The sequence below is a fragment of the Lycium barbarum genome, chromosome 6 (genome assembly GCF_019175385.1).
Source record: "Lycium barbarum isolate Lr01 chromosome 6, ASM1917538v2, whole genome shotgun sequence".
In the NCBI taxonomy this organism is placed as follows: domain Eukaryota; kingdom Viridiplantae; phylum Streptophyta; class Magnoliopsida; order Solanales; family Solanaceae; genus Lycium; species Lycium barbarum.
In genome coordinates this window covers 85687786-85712459 of record NC_083342.1, presented here as the reverse complement: position 1 = coordinate 85712459, position 24674 = coordinate 85687786, and positions in this window count along the sequence as shown.

Sequence of the window (24674 nt, the reverse complement as noted above, 5' to 3'; positions counted from 1 at the left end):
CACTCTCTTCTCTAGATAACACCTCCATGGCTCTTCTAGCAACAACAGCAAAGTTCAACCTCTCCTTCATCCGTTCTTCAATATCACTATTAGATTCTCCCTATTGCTCACTCTTTCCTCCTTCATTATCACTATCAACCCCGCCCTCATCTTCTTCATCGATTCAGTACCCATCACGTAAGACCATAATTGATCTTCTATTTGGGCATTCACTTTAAATGTGCCCTCTACCTTGACATTTGAAACACGGAATGGTAGATGGACGGATAGTTAGGTTTAGCAGTGTTACCTCTTTTGGCTTTATCATCTTCTTTGGCCTGGTAGTCAAACTTAGATTGAGGTGCTTGAGTGGTGGTCTTAGCTTCTCCCAAATGGAAGTCTTCCATTTTTCTTTACCTTTGTTCCATGTTGAAGATGTGGTGTTCTTTGTCTTGTAAGCCCTCTCTTCCTTCAAATTCGCTTCAACCTTGGAAGCATCATGAAAAGCTTCCCCTAGACTCCTATAAGTTTATAGCCTCATGGGTTTGGAGATCTCCTGATTTAACTTAGCCACAAATCTTATGAGGGTGTAGTTCAAGTGCTTCTCTATTTTGGACTTCATCCTCGAATTTTCAAATTCATCAAAGTAGTCTTCAACACTTTTGGCGCCTTGATTGAACATGTATACCTTCTTAAGGACCTCTTGATAGTAAGTAGGAGGCAAATACCCTGTCTCCATGAGCTCAATCAAGTCATTCCACGTAGGAAGATCAAAGATATGTTGTTGAGCCTTTTCTGGCTTCTTGGATTCCCACTAAGTTGATGCGTATCCCTCAAATTGAGTGAGGGAATACCTTATCTTCAAAGCCTCTGACACATTGTTGGTGAGGAATATCCTCTCACTTTGCAACTTCCATTCAAGAAACTCCTCCGGAGCACTACTCTCCGTGAACTTGGGAAGTGTTACCTTAATGGTATTCAAATTCCGGTTTCTCCACGAGCCTCATTGCCTTGCCACCTCCCTTGGTCTACATGACCTTGGAACCCAACATCATGGCTTGGAACCTAGAAAATCCACCTTGTCTTCTTCTATCCCAGTTGTTCATCTCTCCACGGCTTCGTCTTTGACGATTATCATCCCACCACCTTTATTGTGACATCTCCTCATACTCCACGTCATCCAACGGGTCTTGGTATTGGTTTTGGTAGGGATCTTGTTATTGGTTTTGGGGAGGTACTTGTGGTAGTATATTTTGTGGGGTTCTTTGTGGCATTTGCTCGTTTTGATTGGTTTGGTAGACTTGGGAATAAGTTTGTCGATTGGTGTTTTGGAAGGTAGGTGGTTGGTAATGTGGAGCCTTTTGGGTAGGTGAAGAGGTGGTTAGGGGATAACATAAGGCATGTGCTTGCCCAGGTGTAAAAGTCAGGGTAGTCTCCGTATTCTTACCCAAATCCCCTTCAACTTGAGAGCGGGGAGTGCCCACTCTACTTGAACTCTCCAAACTCCCTATCCTCCCTTCTATCCCCATTACCTTCGATGACAACTCCGTCAATTGCTTAAGGATCATGTTCAAGGTGTTTGTCGTGGAAGACGGTTCTTCCACCTCTTGAGTATGATCTCCTTGATTAGACATTATGACCTGCAAAACTAGCAAACGATGTTAGTAGTAAAAGCCTCATGTCACTCATATTAAACTCTCAATCCTTACCACACTCCCGTGCTATTTCGAAGTTGTTGATGAATCGCTTGACCTATCAAATTCACATGGTTGCTTATCCTTTGTGGTATAATGGATTCTTGTTTAGATGAATGAAGGACGACTCACGGACGAGAGCTAAAGAAGTTTACAATGAAATAAATGGAAAAACTTAAGAAGAATTCGCACGAACGAATTAACAGACTCAAGAACTAGTGAACAACAAGTAAGATCGATTACGAGCCGCTAACTAACTTAGAGGATCAGATAGACAATACGGAACTGAAAGGAAGATTCAATCGACGAAAGACTTACCTTATACTCAGGAAATTATACGGTGGAAGTAGGGATTTTATACGGTCCGTCTAATTTTGACGGTCCGCAGAACTGCTCCGTATAATGAATCAGAGACTTGCGTATTTTGTACGGTGGTAAAATGTGAAATTTGACGGGCTGTTGAAAATTATACGATCCGTATAACCTGACATATACAAAGAACATTGAGCTACTTTCCTCGATCCAATTTTGACGCCACAATTTGGGTGGAATTTTATACGATCCGTACAATGGACCGTATACCAGTTCCGTTCGTGGCATTTCGTACCCGAATTTCTTGGATCTTAGGTCGATTTTTCTGACCTTGTTGACGTCCTTGGGCCCACTCAACCTAGTAATTGCCCCTTTGGGCTGTTTTAACACCTTTTGCACTTGGGCTTGGAGTATTTTAGATCAAACCTTCCTTTTTGGTCTTCTTTCTCAAGATGAATGTATGAATGTCCTCAAGAACATGAAGAACATTCAAACATTCCAAGTACCTTAATTCCAACTTGTTTTTCATCCAACTTTCGGATCTGAGCTCCTCTTTACTAGGAGAACAAAACCCAATACCTATTGAAGTCAATTGCACTCTTAATCAACAAGACCCACTTGGTGTTCTTCAAGTTTTTGAAGGTCCTTCAATGGTGAAACCTTCAAAACTAACCCAAATGACTTCAAACTTCGGATTTAGAGGTTTTTGACCGTAACAAACTCGAATTTAACCTCAAATCCACCCAACTAACATCACAAGATCACTTTTCAATTTTTTTTTGAATTTTTTGAAATATATATATATATGGGTTTTCAACATGAAGGTGGTAGGTTAGCAACCTACCCACTTTTCACTCGACTTAAATGCCCTTACTATTTTCTAGTATAGCATTAAAGGTGAGGACATTTTCGACATTTCCTCCAAAACCCCACTTCATTATCCTCTCCCTGCCCAAAATCTCCAGCCCCAATTAGATATCTCTGAGATGATAATTTTGAGTTTCATCCTAGGCATCTTTTAATCACTTTTGAGAATAGCAACCACATAGATTATTTTTGTTTGTGATTATTTCAAAGATTACCATAAATAATAAATTGCTTAAAAATGTACAGAGCAAAAATTTGAGGGAGTAAAACTATTAATCTGAAGTTGAAGTCGACGGTGGGGTTCTAATGGAGTCTTATCAAACGACCATGGTGTTGCAAATTCGGGAACTACAAATTTAAAGGGATAAAATTATACCTAGAAGAAAAAGGAAATAAAAATAAAAAATGGCAGAGGACAAAAGAGGATGGGGTTCGCTGGAAAACAAGTGAAGGAAGAAATCAAATGAAGAAGAAAGTTTCTAAAGAGATTGACAAGAAGATTTGCAGGAAAATTAAATTGAAAGGAATTGGGAAGAGGAAAAAACAAAGAGGGCAATGAAAAAAATCATGGTGCAATTCTCATCTCCATTATTCCAGTAATCAATTTTAGAAGGAGAGGCTTCTAACGTAGTCCATAGAGAAAACCCATGGCTACCAGCTCGTGAGGCTTTTCTTGAAAATTCGATGGCTGGAGTTTTTTTGGCAGGGAGAGGATGATGAAGTGGGGTTTTTGAGGAAATGACGAAAATGTCCTCACTTTTAATGCTATACTAGAAAATAGTAAGGGCGTTTAAGTGAAGTGAAAAGTGGGTAGATTGCTAACCTACAACCTTCATGTTGTAGGTTAGAAAACCCTATACATATATTTTATTTTGTTTTATTTTTACTATGAAGAACCTAGGATTAGAATTGTAGGAACAATCCTTAGCCTAAGCTTTGATATCAAATGATTACAACCTAAATGTGGAAACTCTAGAAATCAAACAAAAACAAGGAAAATAAAAGGATAGATGGGAATTGGGGTGAGATGATTAGAAGGACAAAAACTAGACCCAATTGATAATGAATCCTATAGGTAAACTTAAGTATACCAAACCTAAATCCACCTAAATTGAACTCAATCAATGAACCTAAGCTATTTGAATTTCAACGGAAGGCTCTAAATTGAATCCACAAATGAGCAATCCTATGTAAACTCAATGGAAATGCAATTCAAGTAGCAACTAAGAAATCACACTTAGTTAAGTAAACCAAACAAACTATATTAACAACTAAACAATCTCTCAAATGAGTTTTTCATCAATATTCAAGCTAAGTGTGAATGAAGACTAAGGGTCCTATTTATACTTAAGTCTATCAGAACAAAGGCCCAAAAGTGGCCTTTGCGGAAATAACCCTCACATGAGGTCTTCATCCCACACACTCCTTTGACTTGCAATTATGGCCCCAAATAGCCTTGAATTGCATTCTTAGCCAAGAGTTACAATTTTAGCCACAACTTGCGCTTCTAGCCACTTTGAGAAGCCGTCTCCATCTCTTCCCAAGCTATCTCCCAAATGTTGTATACTCAGGAGACCTTCTCTTCAAGCTCCTCCAACGATCCCTTCTTCATGAATAATGCTTGAAGCTCTTGGAGTTCCTTTGCTTGACTCTGTGGGAAAGGCCTTGAGCTTGTTGGGGTCATATCAGAGCACATCTTGCAGGCTTATCGTTGTGCCTTCCAAGTTTCATTTAGTTGTATTGCAAATGTTAGTATTACTGGCTTAGACCTTTAAAAAAAGTAAAAAAAAAAATCTTCCCTACATTGTGTCTATTATACATGAAGGCACTTCATTGGGAACTAAAAGCAGCATGAGTACATGTCCAGAAAAAGTGTAGGGAATAAAAGAAGAACATTCATGCTAAAAGTTTAAGGATTTGAAAATGCGGTACAAGGAATATAAGAGGTTAAACTTATTATTTTCTTATTAGCAGTGGGTAAAATTACTCATTGTCTCCACTTTTACACAATTCTCTACGGAACATAAGTTAGAGTTCTAGTTACTAGTTTGACAGTGTCGAACTCAGAAAGTTAGGCCAAAACTCTATATTTCTGTTAATAAATTCATTTAATATATATTAACGAATAATTTATTCAAAACATATAAACTCCCTTTGCGCACATCAAGTCACGAAATGCATTTTGGACTGAATCCTAAAGCTAACAGTCTCCTTACATGAATACATCTTAGTTTGTTGCTATATTCTCAGTTTGCTTAATAGCCGACATAGGGGTCTCCATATGTTAAAATACTTTCATGGTGAAACCACACGTTTATTTGACCATCAATTTTTTCTTGGTCTGTTTCGACGTTTTATGAATAACCTTTTAAAGTGATTTGATATTATTCATTTATAGTCACTCTCTTTAAATTTAATAATAATTGAAACAAAAAAGTAAAGCAAGAATTCTATCCCCTTCGTTCCAAAAGTACATCTCAAAAGTAAAGAGAAGTTTGAAGTATGACTCAATAAATCTAATGTTTTTTAAGAAAATAAAAAGTAAACTTGATTTCTTAAGAAAGCTTCTAAAATGACCTTTTATGATATTTTGGATGTTAGAAAATAGGTTTGAGAAGTGGGGAAGGAAAACTTGGCTTTGATAGAGTAATCTATGTACTTAAGGAATTTAAGCCTCTCACTTCGTGATTCGGGGGTAGTGGCAAAATTCCCCAGGATGGTACAAAGCCTGTAAAATTCAAGTTTCAGACTTTCGGCAACTAACTTGAATTTCTCACAATACATAATGGTGTTTTGTAATGAGTATTTAGAGAAGAAGAGAAGAATCAATCGTATGTCATCTATTTTTTTTGTTTTGAAGTAGTACCAGGTATTTATAATGCCTTAGAAGTTTGTTCAAAGATGACTTTCGTAAAGACACATCCTTTTGGAATTAAGACTTAATAACATCCATTTTTGAAATTAAAATCTAATGAAAACATTCTGTAAAAAACAAACCAAAAGCGTATTAATTAATTTCAGACTAACCACGAAAGTTTAATCTCTGAAAAGAATAACTTTCTTCTCACTGTAAAGAGTAACTTTCTTCTGTTTGAAAAGAGTAACTTCCTTTCTCTCCAAAATTTTTTCTCTCATATACGCCCATCAACACTAACTATTCCAACATTGGATACTTGTCTTGAAGATATGTCTAGAGTTTTAGATTCTTGTTAAATATCTAGAAGATATTTTGCTATTTTCTGTATGCTTAACATGAATTCGGATATAACTTATATGAATCACACTTCTCTGAGTAGGGGTGAAAAGTTACCAGCTTACTGCTAAATAGACATTTCATCTACTTTGAAAAATGGGGAGGAAAAAAATTTGAAAGAATTAAGACGTATAAATGGATATATAAATTGAATTTTGGTTAACGTCTTTCGCTCACTACATCATGTGAATGTGGAAGGCAATATTATTTAAAGTCATCCAACGGTAATATTTTTATTTTTTTTCGTTTTCGTTAAAGTAAGGTTCAATAGGTTTTGTTGACATCTAATTTTTGTCCTCCAATAATTTTATTTAATTATTCAAAATTCTTGAGTCACAAACCGAGTGAAATATACATTTTACAAGTCAAAAATAATTTTACAAAATTATTTCATTTCGGTGACTTTTGCCATTTCATTTGGCAAAATATCATCAAGTATATTATTGTATATCATTCAATGTATTTCATACATTTTCTATAATTTTGAAACATACTTATCAAGACTTTGATGCAAAATAGTGGGAAAAAAAACATTTATTTAATTAATTAATTAAGCTATTGATGATTAATTGATAAGTATTTTGCTCTTTTAAATCAAGAAATTCGATTAATCGAATAAATAATCAATTACGTCTCAATTTTACGATTTACTTCACTTTAATTGCAATTACTTTCAAAACTGGTTAAACCTGAAATTGTCAAATCATCTTATGTGATCATAATTAAAATGGCCAAATTAATTGGTATACTTCAATTACGGCCATAATTGAAAAAGATGGCTTTCAGTTGACTTTGCAATTATAACCATATTTATGCAATTGACCCCATTTTCCTTTAAAATTGTTGAATTGAAGAAATTGGGCCACTCAATTACGGCCATAATTGAAAAAGATGGGTTTCAGTTGACTTTGCAATTATAACCATATTTATGCAATTGACCCCATTTTCCTTTAAAATTGTTGAACTGAAGAACTTGGGCCACCAGCCCAATTCTTTTCCATCGGTGACTGAGCCCACCTCCCATTTACTTCAACCAACAGACCCCAAATACTCCTTTATTTTTCCTTTTGTTGAAAAGGTTCGAAGCCCTAGTTGTCAAGGAGAGAAACTCTCTCTTCATCACAGCATTGCTGGAAACGACAATGTTTCGGGCATGCAGCTTTGATTCAGTTGTTGACCGTTCAAAACATGCTCTTACCCTCTGTTACACCTCGTAGTTTTGTACGTTGAGATTCGTTAGGTGTTAGCTGTCCAATTGCATACACTGGGATCATTTTATAGGATATATGAGATTATATAAGTCTATCTTATGGTTATGAGGGTTTAAGTTTACGTACTAGGTCATGGAAGGATTGGAGAGCAAGTTAATTAAGGAAATTAAGTTTGTTGGAACTTTGGAGAAAGGATGGGCAAGGTTTCGTACGATAATTTGGTATAACTTGAGAAAGGAATATCTCCTAGTATATTAGGAGTTTTGAAGTGAAACAAAACCCTAGATTGAAGTTCAGGAAATCTAGTTTCCAACACAACAAACCGGACATCGATCCGACATCGGAATCAAACATTATGAGCATTTTAAGACGGACTGCTAGAGCAAGAATTAACCCTGCGCAAACTCGCCTAGGGGTGGCGCGAATGCGCAGGGAAGCAACTGGGCAACTCTTCGCGAACGCGACCAAGGTGGCGCGAACGCGAAGAGCAAAAATTGAGTCGGTGCAAACCGACTCCAAAACGAAATAAAAAGGGGCTTTACCCCTCATTTGCACTCATTCACCTCTTGAACATATCCCAAACCCCCTAGAACATTCTCCCAACTTCCACCCATAAATTTTAGCCCAAATCAAGTGTAACCTCGGGATTTAGGTTCAAATAGTGTATAGTTGTGATTATAGTATCATATTGCGGTGGATCTTGGCTTGGATTCAAGGTGAATATTGAAGATATTGCTGCTTTAGTAAGATCAAGGTAAGAATCTCTCCTTATTGATATTGATTTAGGTTTAATTACGGGGATAGAGCTATTAAATGCTCGTATAATGAATTAGTTGGTTGAGAAATCGAATAAACATTGTGTGGGATGTTTTATGGAGTATTTCGGTATTGATGATGATGTTGTTGATGTTAGCATTGTTGTTGTTGTTGTTGTTGTTGTTGTTGTTGTTTTTGTTGCTTGCTTGCTTGCTAGTATTGTAATTTCGGGCTAGGGATATAAATAGGAGAGATGCTGCCCGAATTTCGGCAAATTCTAAAAAGAATTAATTTGAAGGCTTAAGACAAGCGTATGACAATAAACCTAACAATAGTATGAATAGTTTTATAAGAAGATTACCAGACTACGACTAATCTTGTGTAAATTGCGAGACAGGAAGTAGGTTGGAAAGTCGAGAAGTAAGCTACAGGTATCTTAAGGTTGTTCCTTTTTTCTTGGCATGATTCCATGTAAGGTAAGAGCGTAATAACCTTGTGACCAGAAATTGTCTAAGTGGAGCTTGTCATATTGTTACATGATTTTTTAGTGTTCTGTTATTCTTTTTGAAGGGCTATAACCACTTCCTATGTCCTTGAGTTCATAGAGAGACAGAAGAGACATGTTACAATATCAATATTCTTTTGCACATAGATGATATACATATATTTTATTTAGCTTAGCCACTTGGTCAGTGAGACATTTTATTTAGCCTGGCCACTTGGTCAGTGAGGCAGATTTGTCTGACCGATGGGTCAGTGAGATTTTACAGTTGCCTGGCCACTTGGACAGTAAGACATATGATATCATTGTATTGCATTTCATTTGAGACCGGTCAGAGGGATATTCTGAGAATTCTTTAGTCTCCAGATTGTATTGCTTTTCGTTCAGTTCAGTTTCAGTTATCGTTGCCTTACATACTCGGTACATTGTTTCGTACTAACGTCCCTTTTGCCGGGGGCGCTGCATTCATGCCTGCAGGTATATATCGACAGATTGATAGACCTCCCCAATAGGCAGGATCTGATATTAGGTGATCGGTGATTTCCCTTTTTGTTCGGAGTTGCCAGGTCCTTAAAGTCTCTCCTTTTGATTACAGATTGTATGGTACAGTCACTCATTCCCCAGAGGCTTGTAGATGAGTCTTGTAAATAGTGTGTCAGTGTGATAGCCTTGTCGGCTTGTATATGTCTGCTTGGATATTGTTGCCTTTATACAATCATAGCAGCCTCATCGGCTTGCTCAGTCGTGTACATATATTTTAGGTATGTGTGTGTGCCCAGTTCAGACGAGATAGTCAGTATTTATTTATATATATCCAATTTATGGCCTCGGCGGCTTGTTGGTATTGTCTGTGTGCAGGTAGACCTTGTCGGTTCAAGTTGGGGGTTACTCCCCCAGAGTTCAGGTTTAGAGTGGTTCTCTCGGGCCTAGTTTGGCATCGAGTGTCGATCATGCCACTCCTGATTTGGGGCGTGACACCCTCTCTCCACCATGTGTCAACCAAACGAGGTATATCACCCCTACTCTCTTTAATTTTTTTGAAATCACGGTCACAAGGACGAAACCTTAATGACTTTTGTCCATTTTAATCGATTTTTCATTAGCTTTCAACTAATGGCAAGGATTCAAGAGAATCCCTTGCAAACTCAAAGCCCCACATCGGTTGTGGACTTGAATTTTGGGATTTTGGGGGTCTATATAAAGAACTTCATCCCTAACACAACACACACACGCAAAAGTCTCGAATATAGAGCAAAAAATACCTAATTTACTTAGGGATTTAGCAATCTGCTGAAACCTTTCACTAATTAGGTTTTTCTAGTCTAAAGTTTATTTTCTTTCTTTGTGGCTGAGTATCTGATTTAGGAGCAGAAGGCTTCAATTCCAATCTTGACACGGCTGCAGCAAGAAAAGGTAAATTTTCTTCCTTTTAGTTATTTTTAATTTTTTTGGTGTCTAGGATTAGCGGGTTTATATGTTTATGTGCTTAATTTGTGTTTGTATGTGCTTGTTAGTTTAGTTTAATTATTATCCTGTTTTATATGCTTGTTTAGTCTAAATTACTGTTTAATTAGTTATGTGTTAGATTAGTATAGTAGTAATTAATGTTAATAGATGTCTGTCTTGCTTAGTCTGGTTTAGTTTAGATTGACTTAGTTTCATGTATGACTAGCATGCAAAGTTGTTAGTCAGTTTTAGCATGTTAATCAGTTTGTTTTGCTTTATGCATATGTGTCATCCTTGGTTAATTAGTTTAGCCTTGATGTATTGGTGCACATGTTAGCTTATTTTGACTAGAAACTATGTGAATGTGTGGTTAGTTGATGACAAATAGGTGTTAGCATGCTAACAGGTCAACTTGAATAAAAATAGGAAGGTGTTTCAGTATGAGGTTTGAGTTTGGACAACTAGTTTAACCATGCTAAGTACTAACCTATGTGTATAAGGTTTAATCTAAATCATGAGAGGAGCATGTACACTGCCAGACCATGATTGAATTATTAAAAACCTATCTTGAGTATGGGTATTTGTAATCAAGTATGTGCCTATTTGTTCATGAGTATTTGTAATCAAGTATGTGCCTATTTGTTCAAACCTAGTCTGATTGAGATAATCATATTATTAGTGTATTCATGAGCTGACTAGTTAGTTGCTAATCCACTTAAATGATAGTTTACTGTGTGCAGATGCTTATATATACCTTGCTTAACTCATTGGGTTCATGTATATTCATGTATTGTATGAATGCAAGTTTATGTGTTTAATATCAAGTTAATCATTACAACCATGTTTTTAAATCATTACAAACATGTTTTTATAACTATGTATTAGACAGTTGTTTGAGTGGTGTTGCTTCAGTTGTTTATGCAGAGAAGATTATGTGAGCTTTGAGTTAATTTTAACATGAAATGATGTGGTAATGCTGTTAATATATATTTGAGAGTTTAGTATTCACCTTGTGCTATTAAATTAAATATATAGGAGCATGCTGCTAAGGCTATTGATTGCTCAAGAAAATTGTTAAGTCTATGGTTAGGAAACTAAACTCAAAGAGCATGTTCATGTCTTCAAGTGGCCATTACTTGTACTTTTGTATGAGTATGTTGCTTATTTAAGTGGTTGAGATGTTTGGTTTGGCTCTGATATGTATGTTTAGGACAACTATGCTAATGATTGGGCTGAAATGACTTGTGATAGTACTGTCTTGTTTGCTTTGAGAGAAAATTAGAAATTGAAAACAGTGGCATGTAAGAGATAAAGTGTTTGTCCTTGTCATGATAAATTGAATCAATGCAAGTCATTAGGGGTAAAATAATGAACTGTTTATGATCATGTTAAGTGATAGGGGGCTTGAGAGGTTGTCACTTGGTTGTGAGGAGATGTAGAGTGATATCCTAGGGTCAAGAGGGGATCAAGAAAGGCTTTGCGTATCCACTCAGCCTAGTACTGCCTACTCTAGACTATTGGGGTTGTTGACACCCAATTTTGTCCCGCCTCTCTTCCAAAATACCTATTTATGCTCCTAACATTTTGTGGAAAATTAAAAAATATATATATTATATTTTACTATGATTATTAGCCTTTTATCAAAGCTGGGGTTTCATTATTATATTATAGTTACTAATTATTATTATTATTATTATTATTATTATTATTATTATTATTATTATTATTATTATTATTATTATATTATTATTATTATTATTATTATTATTATTATTATTATTATTATTATTATTATTATTATTATTACAGTTCACAATTTTTATCATTTCAGTATTTTACCAGCTTACGCACACGCATCGCATTTATCTTTGCATAATTAAATAATAGTATTTATCTTACTGTGGATTTTCGAAATATTATTGCACGGCTATTACAACGCCATTTTTTATCTGAGCATTAATGTTTGCATATTTCATGTCGAGCAATATTTTAACACAAGTTATTTAAATAGGTCTCTTATTCAAATTTAGAAGAAAAACTATTTCTTGCACTCGGTCCGTTTTTTTGACTTATCAGATCCCAAATCAAAGTCCAATCAATTCATAAATATTTTTTTGTACCAGTCCATATTTTTGACTCAATTTTTAGACCAATCCATATTTTAATTTACTAGCCATCCTTTTAATACCCGGTCTAAAAAAATCAACCCAGTCCATAAATGGACTGGGTCTGACCCGTAGCAAACAAAATAAGGGAAACCCTTGGGTTTCCCCTCATTTTTTCCTCCACCGCCGCACCTCCTCTCCCTTCCCTCTCTCCTTCTCCGCCTCTCCACCTTCCCATCGTCTTCTCCACCTCTTCCATCTCCGCCCCACTTCCGCCACACCTCCCCTCCCCTTTTCCCCATCACACCTCCACTACATCACGTTACCCTCCACTGCCACCCCACGCCGCTGTCCTCGCCACTTCACCTTGTTTCCACCCACGCCTCTGACTACACCACGTGACCTCACCTGCCATCTCCACCACGCCTTGTCCCCCCACGCGTCTGTCACCCCACCTCGTTTTGTCCCTCACGCTCCTCTCTCTTCTTCACGTGAAAATACTGACCATCTCCTATAAATAATCGTTTTCCAGTCTATCTAGAGCAGGGGATTTTGGATCTGAAAAACCCCCCGTAAAGAAATCGAGACAGTCCTGGAAAAAGGGGATTTTTGGATTCACAAAGTTTCCTAAGAACAAATTTTGTTTAGCTGCAGAAATCCCCTAAAGTTTTGAGCTTCTTTTAATCGCTTCAAATTCTCGTCTAAAATTATCAAATCTTCATCAGTTTTTTTTATATCGTTGGGATATTCATTCGAAAACAAAAGATTATTCTGATTCCTTTTTGTTTCCCGCAACTGATTCGAGTCCGAGTAAATTTGAAACCAGAGTCTCAAGTGTTTCGAGGTGAATCGAAGACCCCCGTACCCACTTCGCTGCACCTGGAGAAGGTATTTTCTTTCTTTTAAATTGATCTAGTATTTGATTGGATGTTTGAAACTGTTTGTGTGACCTGTCTGTTAGTCATACTTCAGTCCCGTTTGCAGTTATTTTGGTCGTGTTATACAAGTTTAGTCTGGTTCAATTTAGTTTTATGACTATTTTAGCTCTATATGCTTGTTTAAATTAATCCTTATGCTGCAAGTTTTGCCTTGTTTGCTGGTATGTTATTAGACTGATCACATGTTAGTATGAACTAGCTAGTCTGTCCATCTAGTTCGTATGCATAAGCCTTATGATTCAGTTGAGTTAAACAGGTCTATCTGGGTTATGCTTTGATCTGACATGTTATCAGGATAGCCCATTATTTCTTGTTTGATATTAGGTTGGTTTAAGAGTGTCGTGTTGGTTCGGGTGGATCAGTTGTCAATGTGTTGCCTAGTTTGATCTAGTTCAACTGCTCTCGGATTAAGTATGGGTTATATTAGCCTAGTCATTAACTTGCTGGTAGTTTTATCGTAGTCGTTAGCGTGTCTGTAGCACTTCATACTGCTCGAATTGCATAATTGGTCCAGTATCAACGTGCTTTGTGGCCTGAAGAAACTATGCTAGTAGCTAATTATGTGCTTGCTAAGATTATTATAAACATGTTTCAAATTATGTTCATGTCCTGTTCAAATATGTTTGTCCAGATAGCTTTAGGTTATTAATATTTTTCATATATGTTTCTTTGCCGTATTGGGTTTTGATTCCTGTTTGTTAGGGCATCAGCATTTGTGTAGTTCGACTGCTGCTTAATGAAGTAGCTTGACTTAATAATCATTTTCTGGGATTTCTAACAGACTATAGAGTTTAGTTTGGCTATGTTCCATGTGTAGGAGATGTTCTTCCAGCTCAGTACTTAGGATGAGGCAAAATATGTTTTAAAACTAGTTTCTTTCCTTTTCCTTAAACTAGAACCCTCCTCTTCTCCCTCATATCTTGGGTGATTTCTTTCGAGACTTTATCTGAACATTATGAACTTGTATAAATGCTTTGTGATAACATCATGTTAAATAAATCATGGACATAGATAAGTCCTGAGGACTGCTCTATTGATGTATGACCCATTATAGTGATCCTACTTTCTTTTAAGTGGATCTGTTATGCATATTTCAGTTTCATCGGTTAATCCTGTCGGAGTGCTTGAATAATGATTCGATAACAATGCTGAACTTGATATATATTTGGTTTGATTTATGGTATATGGTAAGGTGTTTGTTAAAATGACTCATGATTAGGATTTGTTTGTGTTTGATGGAATCTGCTCTATCTTAATGAATTGGAAGTCTAGGAATTTGTATACAGGGGACTGTTTGGGTATGAATAAGTGTTTGAGTCAGAGAATCCCTATCTCTAAAGACTCCTAATTTTCTTAAAGTGATCTGTTTGTCTAGTATATATCGCTCGTTATGTGGGAAACGTGATTGAATACCATGAATATGAGCTGGAAACGTGATTGAATACCATGAATATCCTTCCTGAATTCAGTGGATATTTGTATGCCATGTCTAGGCCTGATATGTGTTGTGCATTGCCAGTATATTTAATCTATATTCCGAGCACCTTCACGTGAATGAATTAGCAGATCTACTGTTGTTTGAATTTTGTGCATTGCTGCAAGTATATTTCAGTTGGTTTATGTATATTACGTATATTGCTGGTATATCCCTATTTGAAATAGTTATGAATGTGTATACATAGTATATACACAATTCGCTGATTTGTTTGCAAGTCTATATTTCATATGTCTAACATCATTTATTGATCGTGTACTAATTCCTTTTTCTTCCGTTTTATGCATGAACATCGCATACGAGTCCGAGAGACTCGTTCTTCCTCCGCATTCGGTTTGGGCTAAAAGCCCAATGTGATCTCTCTCTATCCTGCCCCTATCTGCAGCAAAGAAAAATATGAATTCTGGGCCAAGCCCAATAGATGCGGACAGCCCACAGCATGTTTTAAAAAATGGGCTGAGCCCACTCCCGTCAGCAGTCCAGATTACAGCAGTTTTAAAAATGGGTTGAGCCCATTTAACTTATTTACTCCTCTATTTTATCTTTTTGCATTTTTATTTGTATTATGCAATTAACTCTTTGTTTGTTATATTAATTTAGATAAACCTTAGCAGAATTAGCAAGTTAGTTGAATGGGACGGGTGGGTTAAACCAAGCATCTAAATATTTCATCTTGAGAAATGTCACTAATATGCAAACATGACCAGTATTTTTTTATTTTTTTTTTAGCTCTTCAAGTTTGAATCAACCATGCATTTTTAAAATTAAGCATAGTTAATAAAGAGTAATGGAAAAGAGAAAGAAAACTCCCATCTTTTCTAAACTGCAAAATCAATTCGTTTCAAGTGTTAAAACGTCGCAACCTGCATTTCTTCTGTTTATACGCAAATTATTATATTTTGCAAATTTCATTTTTTTATAACACTTTTTTAAAGCCATAGCAATATTTATAAGATTATCTTTTAAAAAAAAATAGCATTATCATATTTTTGAAAACATTAATAATATTCGTAAGTTTATTTCAAATAACCTTATTATTTAAAATTTTAGAGATATTTACAAATCTTATTTTAGTAGCTTATATTTTAAACGTTAGCCCTATAGCAAACCAATTTCTTAAAAATCCAAATGCCACATTTACATCTTTAATTTCAATTAATTAACCTAAGTTTGGTCGGATAACCGTGAGTTAACGGATTCTAAAGGATGCCTAACCCCTTCCCTTTAGGATAATATAGAGCCCTTACCTAGAATCATACTGGTTAAGCAGACTATTAATTGAGGTTTAGTTTTGACTTTGCCTTAATTAACCTCCAGGTGTCCTAATTCACCGTTAAATTAATTAGGTGGCGACTCCTTAAAACAAAATAAACGGGAATCACCAATACGTCATACTCCTTAAATCTATCCGGTTAAAATGGGGTGTGACAGCTTGGCGACTCTGCTGGGGACTTTAGGTTCTTAACCATAACAACTTAGGTTAATAAATAATTTGTTGGATGTTTTGTTTGTTTTGCTTTATTTTTTTTTTGTATTTTTTGCTTTATATGTTTTTAAATGTTTTTAAATGTTTTATTATTGTTTTATTCTTTATATGCATTTTCTATGTAATATGTATGCTATTGCTTTCCTTAAATTGGCATTCCGCTCATATTTCTTCTACTACTGGAAAACTCACACATATTCACACACTTAAAGCGGCTTCGCAGTTTGCGCCCGTGCACTACTAAATTACCCCTTTAGTTGGATTGATCTTGTTGATTTAGTCGATCGGCGGTGCAGTCGACGGCCACGGACTTTCCACTTCCAAGTTGTCCGCTTGGGGGAGCCTTGTGTCATAGGAAAACCATTCTTAGTCTACCTAGGTAGAGCGAAAAACAAAACCTTGTAAGGACATGCATCATTTTAAACCTAGGAGGCTTAATACCCTTGGTGTATTAAGTTCATTAGTCAACCTTACCAAATGTCCAAATGAGTCTATGACTCTAAGTGACGCTTTTCACTATTTATGTGCATTATTTGAAGGACAAATATGTGGAATATGTGGACCTAATACTCTATAGATAAATATTTCAAGGAAACTGACATTTTGTTGCAGGTTGCCGTGGAGCATTAATTAATGCCCGAGGTTGAAGACAACCAAAGGAAATTAGTGAAGTTGAAGTATTAGATATCTTAGGTTGATTTTGAGATGTATTATTGGCATGTAATAATTCTTATTCTTGCAAATTACTTTTAGGAGGAGTTGTGGAATAATACATAAAAGACATGTTTGTCCTTCAAATATTCGTTAGGCCTACCTCTGGCATAAAGAGGTCCCTTGCATTATAAAACGCGATGTATTATGTGCAATAATGTGTTTATATGCAATAATATGTCCTTACCGTATACTGACTCATTTTTTTTTCTTTCTTTTTTTGTTTTATCATTTTTCTTTTTTTAAAATTTATTTTCCAAAATAAAAGGTTGACTTGTGCTAAAAGGGAACTGGCGGAGCATCCATATTTCACACGGTCTAGAGCCAAAAAATCAGACTCTGACTCATCACTAATCATCTGGTTAACTAAAAAGACTCGTTCTAAAATGGAGCAAAGTTTGATCAATGCAACCACTTCATCTGAGCCATCTCTTAGTTTGCCGATCACGAGTGATCCCACATCTTCTAATCAACCAGAAACACATTTGGAGATCATTGCTCGTTTGGAGCGACGAGTTGCTGAATTAAGTCACATGGTACTTCACAACCGGTCATTTTCTCAAACGCCACCACATATGACTCCATCTCATGGGGTTCGTCAGACTTTGCCTATGCCACATCCATTCCCAAATTTGGACGAATTTAACCAAGCAAATTATTTTACCACCTCTCAGCCGGTTCGTTCCGAACCCCTCACTCAAAATGCTCCCCTTTTATTTACAGCCACCTCTTCAAAAACTCAGTTCATACCGCCGGCACATGATGTTACCAATGCACATCAAGTTCCGCCAGTATATACTTATACCACAGCTCCACCCATGACACAAATCCAGGGACAATGTCGCACAAATGTTGATCATTATGTCGAAGTTGAAAATGAGGCACGGTCAATTAATGATGAAATGATAAATAGAAAGCTCAAAGTTTGGAGGATGCCATGAGAAGTTTGCGTGGACTTGGTAGTAACCAAAGCGTGAGATATGAAGAATTATGTGCATTTCCTGAGGTAGAATTGCCACCAGGTTACAAGATTCCAAAATTTGAGAAGTTTGATGGGTCGGGGAACCCTTTCTTCCATTTGAAGGTCTATTGTGAAAAGTTGATTGGTGTGGGGAAGAATGAAGGGATAAGAGTCAAACTATTCAATCAGAGTTTGAGTGGAAAAGCCTTGGAGTGGTATTCCAAGCAAGATACAACCAAATGGCGTACTTGGGATGACTTGGCGAATGCTTTTGTGGATCATTATAAATTTCATGTCGAGATCGCTCCTGACAGAATCTCGATTACAAAATTAAAGAAGAGGTCAATCGAATCATTTCGAGAATATGCTATACGGTGGAGGGAAGAAGCATCTAGAGTACACCCACCCATGGAGGAGACATAAATGGTTACTTTCTTCATTCAAGCACTAGAACCGGAATACTATGAACGTTTGGTGACAATGGGCGGAAAAACTTTTGCAGAGGTGATCAAAGCCGGGGACATGATCGAAGATGGCATTAAGACAGGGAGAATAACAAGTCTTGCGGCTTTACAGTCTACTAGTAGAGCCATACAAACTGGTACTCTCGGAAACGGAAAGAAAAAAGAAAAAGAAGCAGCATCGGTAATGGATTTGGGAAACACATCATACCACTATCAACGACCCCCGCGATACCAGCCTAACGCTCACCACTCACAATATTTCCAATATTCTCCACATCCCTACGACCAAGCTTTGTCATCTTACCAACCTCAATCACCACAAATATCCTACCCTGTTTACAACACACAACCAGCATATCGAGCTCCACGACCACCAACATATCCAGCTCCACCATCACAAACTCATCATCCAAACAATGCATCCGCACCTCGCCCAAATAAACCGTTTCGCAATTTCACACCATTAGGAGAGCCACTGAGCGTTGTTTTTGAAAGGCTGCAAGCTTCAGGCTTAGTATATCCTGTGGAAGGTAGAATTCCAGATCCATTACCCAGAGGCTTTGATCCCACTAAAACATGTGCATATCATTCGGGGGTAAAAGGCCATTCCACTGATCGTTGTTACGCATTGAAGCATAAGGTTGAGGATCTTATTGAAGCAAAACAGATCACGGTCAAACCACCAACACCAAATGTGGTTAACAATCCACTCCCGACCCATGATGGGGCCACGATAAATATGATTGGAATAGATGAAAATGTTGACGACCCAGCCGAATTTATAGTGCCTGTGGATCGTGTGGAGGATCATGATTTTGTAGCCGTTGCTTCTCCGGTTGTAGTGATAAGGGGTTGTGTGCCTGTCGAGATATTAGGAGCTTCATCAATACCTGTGGAAGTAGTTCGAGCACCAAATCAGTTGCCAGTGCTCGATACAAAAGTCGTACCATGGAATTATCAACAAACTGTGATGGAGTGTCGAGGAAAGGACACGATCACTGACAAGGTTAAGACGTCAGGAATGACAAGGTCTGGGAGGTGCTATTCTCCAGAAGAACTAGTTAGATTGGGGCAACTTAAGGAAACCAACGTACCTCCCAAAAGGGTCGTGACTGAATTCGAAGCAGAAGAATTTCTGAGGAAAATTAAAGCTAGTGAGTACTCAGTTGTGGATCAGTTGAAAAAGCCCAATGCTTAAATTCCTATTCTCTCTTTGCTTTTGAGTTCAGATATGCACAGAAATGCACTGTTGAGGATTTTGAATGAAGCATATGTTCCAAGCGAAACAACTAGTGAGGCGTTAGCTGGGATGATTGAGCGCGTGCTTGACAGTCATCGAATCAGCTTCGATAATAAAGAATTGCCGCCGGAAGGATGCATGCATAACAAAGCACTCCATATAACTGTCAAGTGTCGTAACATGTTTGTGGCTAAGGTATTAGTTGATGGGGGTTCTGGACTCAACATCTGTCCATTAACAAGTCTGAAGAAGATCGGATATAATGTTAGCGAGCTCAAGACCAGTGATATGAATATTCGAGCATTTGATGGGGCTCCAAGGCGTCCTATTGGGGAAATAGAGTTGAAAGTGTTGATTGGCCCTGTTTGAATTCATTATGGACTTTCAAGTACTTGATATTTCCACGTCATACAATATGCTGTTAGGTAGGCCGTGGATTCATCTGGCTGGGGCTGTACCATCTACTTTGCACCAAACTGTCAAATTCGAGTGGGATCAACAACAAATATGTATACATGGAGAAGGAGACACGTCTTTCTATATAGAGCAATCCACTCCATTCATCGAGGCAGAAGGAGGTTTCGACGGAGCAGCTTACCATGCTTGGGAGGTTGTGAATGTCACTAAAGAGAGTGAAGTGTGTCAAACTCAAGAATTTAAAAGATCATGCGCCGCAATTATGGTTGCAAAAGAAATGGTGAGAAATGGGTACCTACCTGGCTTTGGGCTAGGGAAAACACTAAATGGGCGGGTTGAGCCAGTCATTCTCCCTACGCAACAGTTTACATTCGGTTTGGGATATGAGCCAACTGGGGAAGAAGTGAAGAAAGCACGAAAGAATAAAAGGAAGGAGATTGCATTGCCAAAACCTATTCCTACCATTGATCAAACTTTCTCAAAACCTTCAGATCTGATTGTTGAAGTTGCCTATGATGATATCGTGGAGGGAGTCAAGAACCTGTTCGTGGAAGATGAAGATGATCATGCTGCGATAATCAAAGACTTTGCTGAAATATTGACTTTATAGGCTGCCGAGCCAGGACCTGATTTGCAAAATTGAACTTCTATCTTAGCCCCGGTTCGTCGGGAGTTTCAGTATTTTCAGTTTAAATTTCCTTTTGTAGTAGGCCGGAGGCATCAACTAGAACATTTAGTTCCTTTTGTCATGTTGCCTCTATGTTTTGTTACGACCTTTTTAAATTAAGATTCTGTCATTTTGTTTGTAACGAACTACGTTTGGCCTGACTTCCTGTTGGATACGTAGGCAGCCCACATCGGGTTCAGCCACTTTTTCAAATTATTTCAGCGTTTTGTTGTATGGTTGGAACTACGTTTGGCCTGACTTCCTGTTGGATACGTAGGCAGCCCACATCGGGTTCGGCCACTTTTTCAAAATATTTCAGCGTTTTGTTGTATGGTTGGAACTACGTGTGGCCTGATTTCCTTTTGGATACGTAGGCAACCCACATAGGGTTCGGCCCCTTTATTAAAAAACAAAACAAACTCAAAAATCTTTATGCTCATCACGAACTACGTCTGGCCTGATTCCTTTGGGTATACGTAGGCAACCCGAGGCGGGTTCGGCCCTTCTATTTTAAAAATTTTCAGTTTGTCCAAACATTTTGGTTCCTATAAAATACATAAGGATTTTTATACAAAACTTGGTCTTCCCCACCGCTTAAATTCATGTGTCTTAGTATCTTGAAACTGGGACAAATTTTTGAAATCGGTCAAATCACTTTCAAAAAAATTTCATTACAATTTTCTCACTTTTCGATCGTTTAGAACCAAGCGTTTCCAGGACTTGAAACTGGGACAAATTTCGAAGTCGGTCAAATCACTTTCGAAAACTTTCATTATAAGTTCTTATTTTTCAATTGTCCAGAATCAAGCATCTCTAAGACTGAAACTGGGACAAATTTTTAGAAGTAGCATAAAAGTGGTCTTAAACAAAAGTCCATCCATATTTCTAAAATGTGAGTAAATTCAAAAATCGAGTCTTCTTAATCATGTTACATATTAGAGCCACTAAGTATTTCCTTTCAAAGTCATCCAAATCTCATTACTTTTATTTTCAAAATACATTTTTTTTATAACTGAAACTCCCCGGCAAAGCAAGATATGTGGTGAGACATCGAAGAACGTGGACGCGACCGAGACAAAAGTCAATTCAAGGGCCAAGTTCCCCGACATGCACAAGTCAACCAATTTTCTTTTAAACTCACAATTTTTCTTTGTTGAGACAGGTCCAATTAACATGAACACGGTGCATGTATTAAATTATGGGCGTGATCAAAAAGTTAACTTTCTTCAAAATGCAAATACTCTTCAGCGTGGATGCAAAGGTAGCTTATGCCGAACGGCGGGTGTCGTTCCACTCATCACGAAATTTTGATTGCAACAGTGGACACAAATTCATCTTCTCAACCAAGGGCTGTAAGTATAATTCTTTCAGACCCAGCTATTTATTCTTATCACTAACAGTTGTTTTAGCTCGTGACATTCCTCGATGGATCGAATACATATAATCATGGACACTGACCTTGATCACCTGTTATTGGTTAGAATTCCTCAATTTCATCATCACTTCATACATGTTCAAATTCTTTTAGAATGAGGTATTTTAATAAGATAACCAGATCGAAATATGGCATCGTATATCAAATTGTGGGGTTAATTATAGATTTAACCCCCGTCACAATGGGACATGGAGTAAGATGTGGATATCTTTTTACAATATTATCTCTAAAGTGGACGTGAATTTACATTTACATTGTGAATGCGAGCATGGAAGTGGAAATACGATTATATTACAAAAAATATACATATAATTGTAGAGAGGGGATACAGATTTATGTTTTCGAAAGTAAAAGTGGATTTATTTTTTGCGCCGTATAATACGGACGTGAGAGTGGATGTAGATTTATTTTGTACCGTATAATACGGACGTGAAAGTCGACGTGGATTTATATTTTGTACCGTGAAATGCGGACGTGGATTTATATTTTGAACCATGGGAAGTGGACATGATATAGGCGCCCACCTTAGAATGCGGGTATTTCAAAATTTAATTTAGGCACCCACCTCCGAATGCGGGAATCTTATATTCTATTTTAGGCGCCCACCTTAGAATGCGGGTATTTCAATGTTCAATTCAGGCACCCACCTTAGAATGCGGGTATTGCAATGTTCAAATTAGGCACCCACCTTAGAATGCGGGTATGTCAATTTTCAATTTAGGCACCCACCTTAGAATGCGGGTATTTCAATGTTCAATTCAGGCACCCACCTTAGAATGCGGGTATTTCAATGTTCAAATTAGGCACCCACCTTAGAATGCGGGTATGTCAATTTCAATCCAGGCACCCACCTTAGAATGCGGGTATTTCAATGTTCAAATTGGGCACCCACCTTAGAATGCGGGTATGTCAATTTTCAATTTTAGGCACCCACCTTAGAATGCGGGTATTTCAATGTTCAATTTAGGCACCCACCTTATAATGCGGGTATGTCAATTTCAATCCAGGCACCCACCTTAGAATGCGGGTATTTCAATGTTCAATTCAGGCACCCACCTTAGAATGCGGGTATTTCAATGTTCAAATTAGGCACCCACCTTAGAATGCGGGTATGTCAATTTTCAATTTAGGCACCCACCTTAGAATGCGGGTATTTCAATGTTCAGTTCAGGCACCCACCTCCGAATGCGGGTATCTTATATTTCAAGTTCAGGCACCCACCTCCGAATGCGGGTATCTTATATTTCAGTTCAGGCGCCCACCTCCGAATGCGGGTATCTTATATTTCAAGTTCAGGCACCCACCTCCGAATGCGGGTATCTTATATTTCAGTTCAGGCACCCACCTCCGAATGCGGGTATCTTATATTTCAAGTTCAGGCACCCACCTCCGAATGCGGGTATCTTATATTTCAGTTCAGGCACCCCCCTCCGAATGCGGGTATCTTATATTTCAAGTTCAGGCACCCACCTCCGAATGCGGGTATCTTATATTTCAGTTCAGGCGCCCACCTCCGAATGCGGGTATCTTATATTTCAAGTTCAGGCACCCACCTCCGAATGCGGGTATCTTATATTTCAGTTCAGGCGCCACCTCCGAATGCGGGTATTTTATATTTCAGTTCAGGCACCCACCTCCGAATGCGGGAACGTTATATTTTATTTCAGGCACCCACCTCAGAATGTGGGTATTTTATATTTCAGTGCAGGCACCCACCTCCGAATGCGGGTATTTTATATTTCAGTTCAGGCACCCACCTCCGAATGCGGGAACCTTATATTTTATTTCAGGCACCCACCTCAGAATGTGGGTATTTTATATTTCAGTGCAGGCACCCACCTCCGAATGCGGGTATCTTATATTTCAGTTCAGGCACCCACCTCAGAATGCGAGTATTTTCAAATTCAATTTAGGGGTATTTCAAATTCAACTTTGGATTTAGCTCTCGTTAAAGTGGATCTCAATGTCGACTCAATTGGAAGCCGTAAATTTAATTCATCTCCAAAGTATATTGTGGATTCAACTTTCGAAACAGGGGTTACAAGTGTAAACTTTTCCAACCCTGTCTTATTTACACATATTATTTCTTTATTGCTAACAATTGTTTTGTAGCTTGTGGCTTTTGACAATATCAAAGTTGGCATCACACATCAACTCGTGGAACTTTTTCTTCAGCAGCGAACTGGGAAATTTGTCGGGAAGGATAATCAAACTTCCCGACACGGGTCAAAGATCTACCTCGAACACTCGTCTCTAATTACAAGTATTCTCTTGCATTCCAGCAATTCAATTTTCAAGAATTCTCAAGTTTCTACCATAATACCCAGTGTTATCATAATTCAACACTGGGACAATATTTTGCAAGCTTCGCGCCAATCGGGGTTCATTAGTCATTCAGACGTCGTAATTGTCCCAGAACTACACTCAACCTGATTCTCGTACAGCCCGAGATATGTAGGCAACTCAGAGACCGGAGTTCGGTCATGACCCTCTCAAATTTCCTTTAGCCGGGACAAAATAGGCTACTGAGTCAACGTCTTTGCCCCGACAACTCTTTCATCATTACCAGGCAAAGAGGGACAAGTTGTTGACACCCAATTTTGTCCCGCCTCTCTTCCAAAATACCTATTTATGCTCCTAACATTTTGTGGAAAATTAAAAAATATATATATTATATTTTACTATGATTATTAGCCTTTTATCAAAGCTGGGGTTTCATTATTATATTATATTTA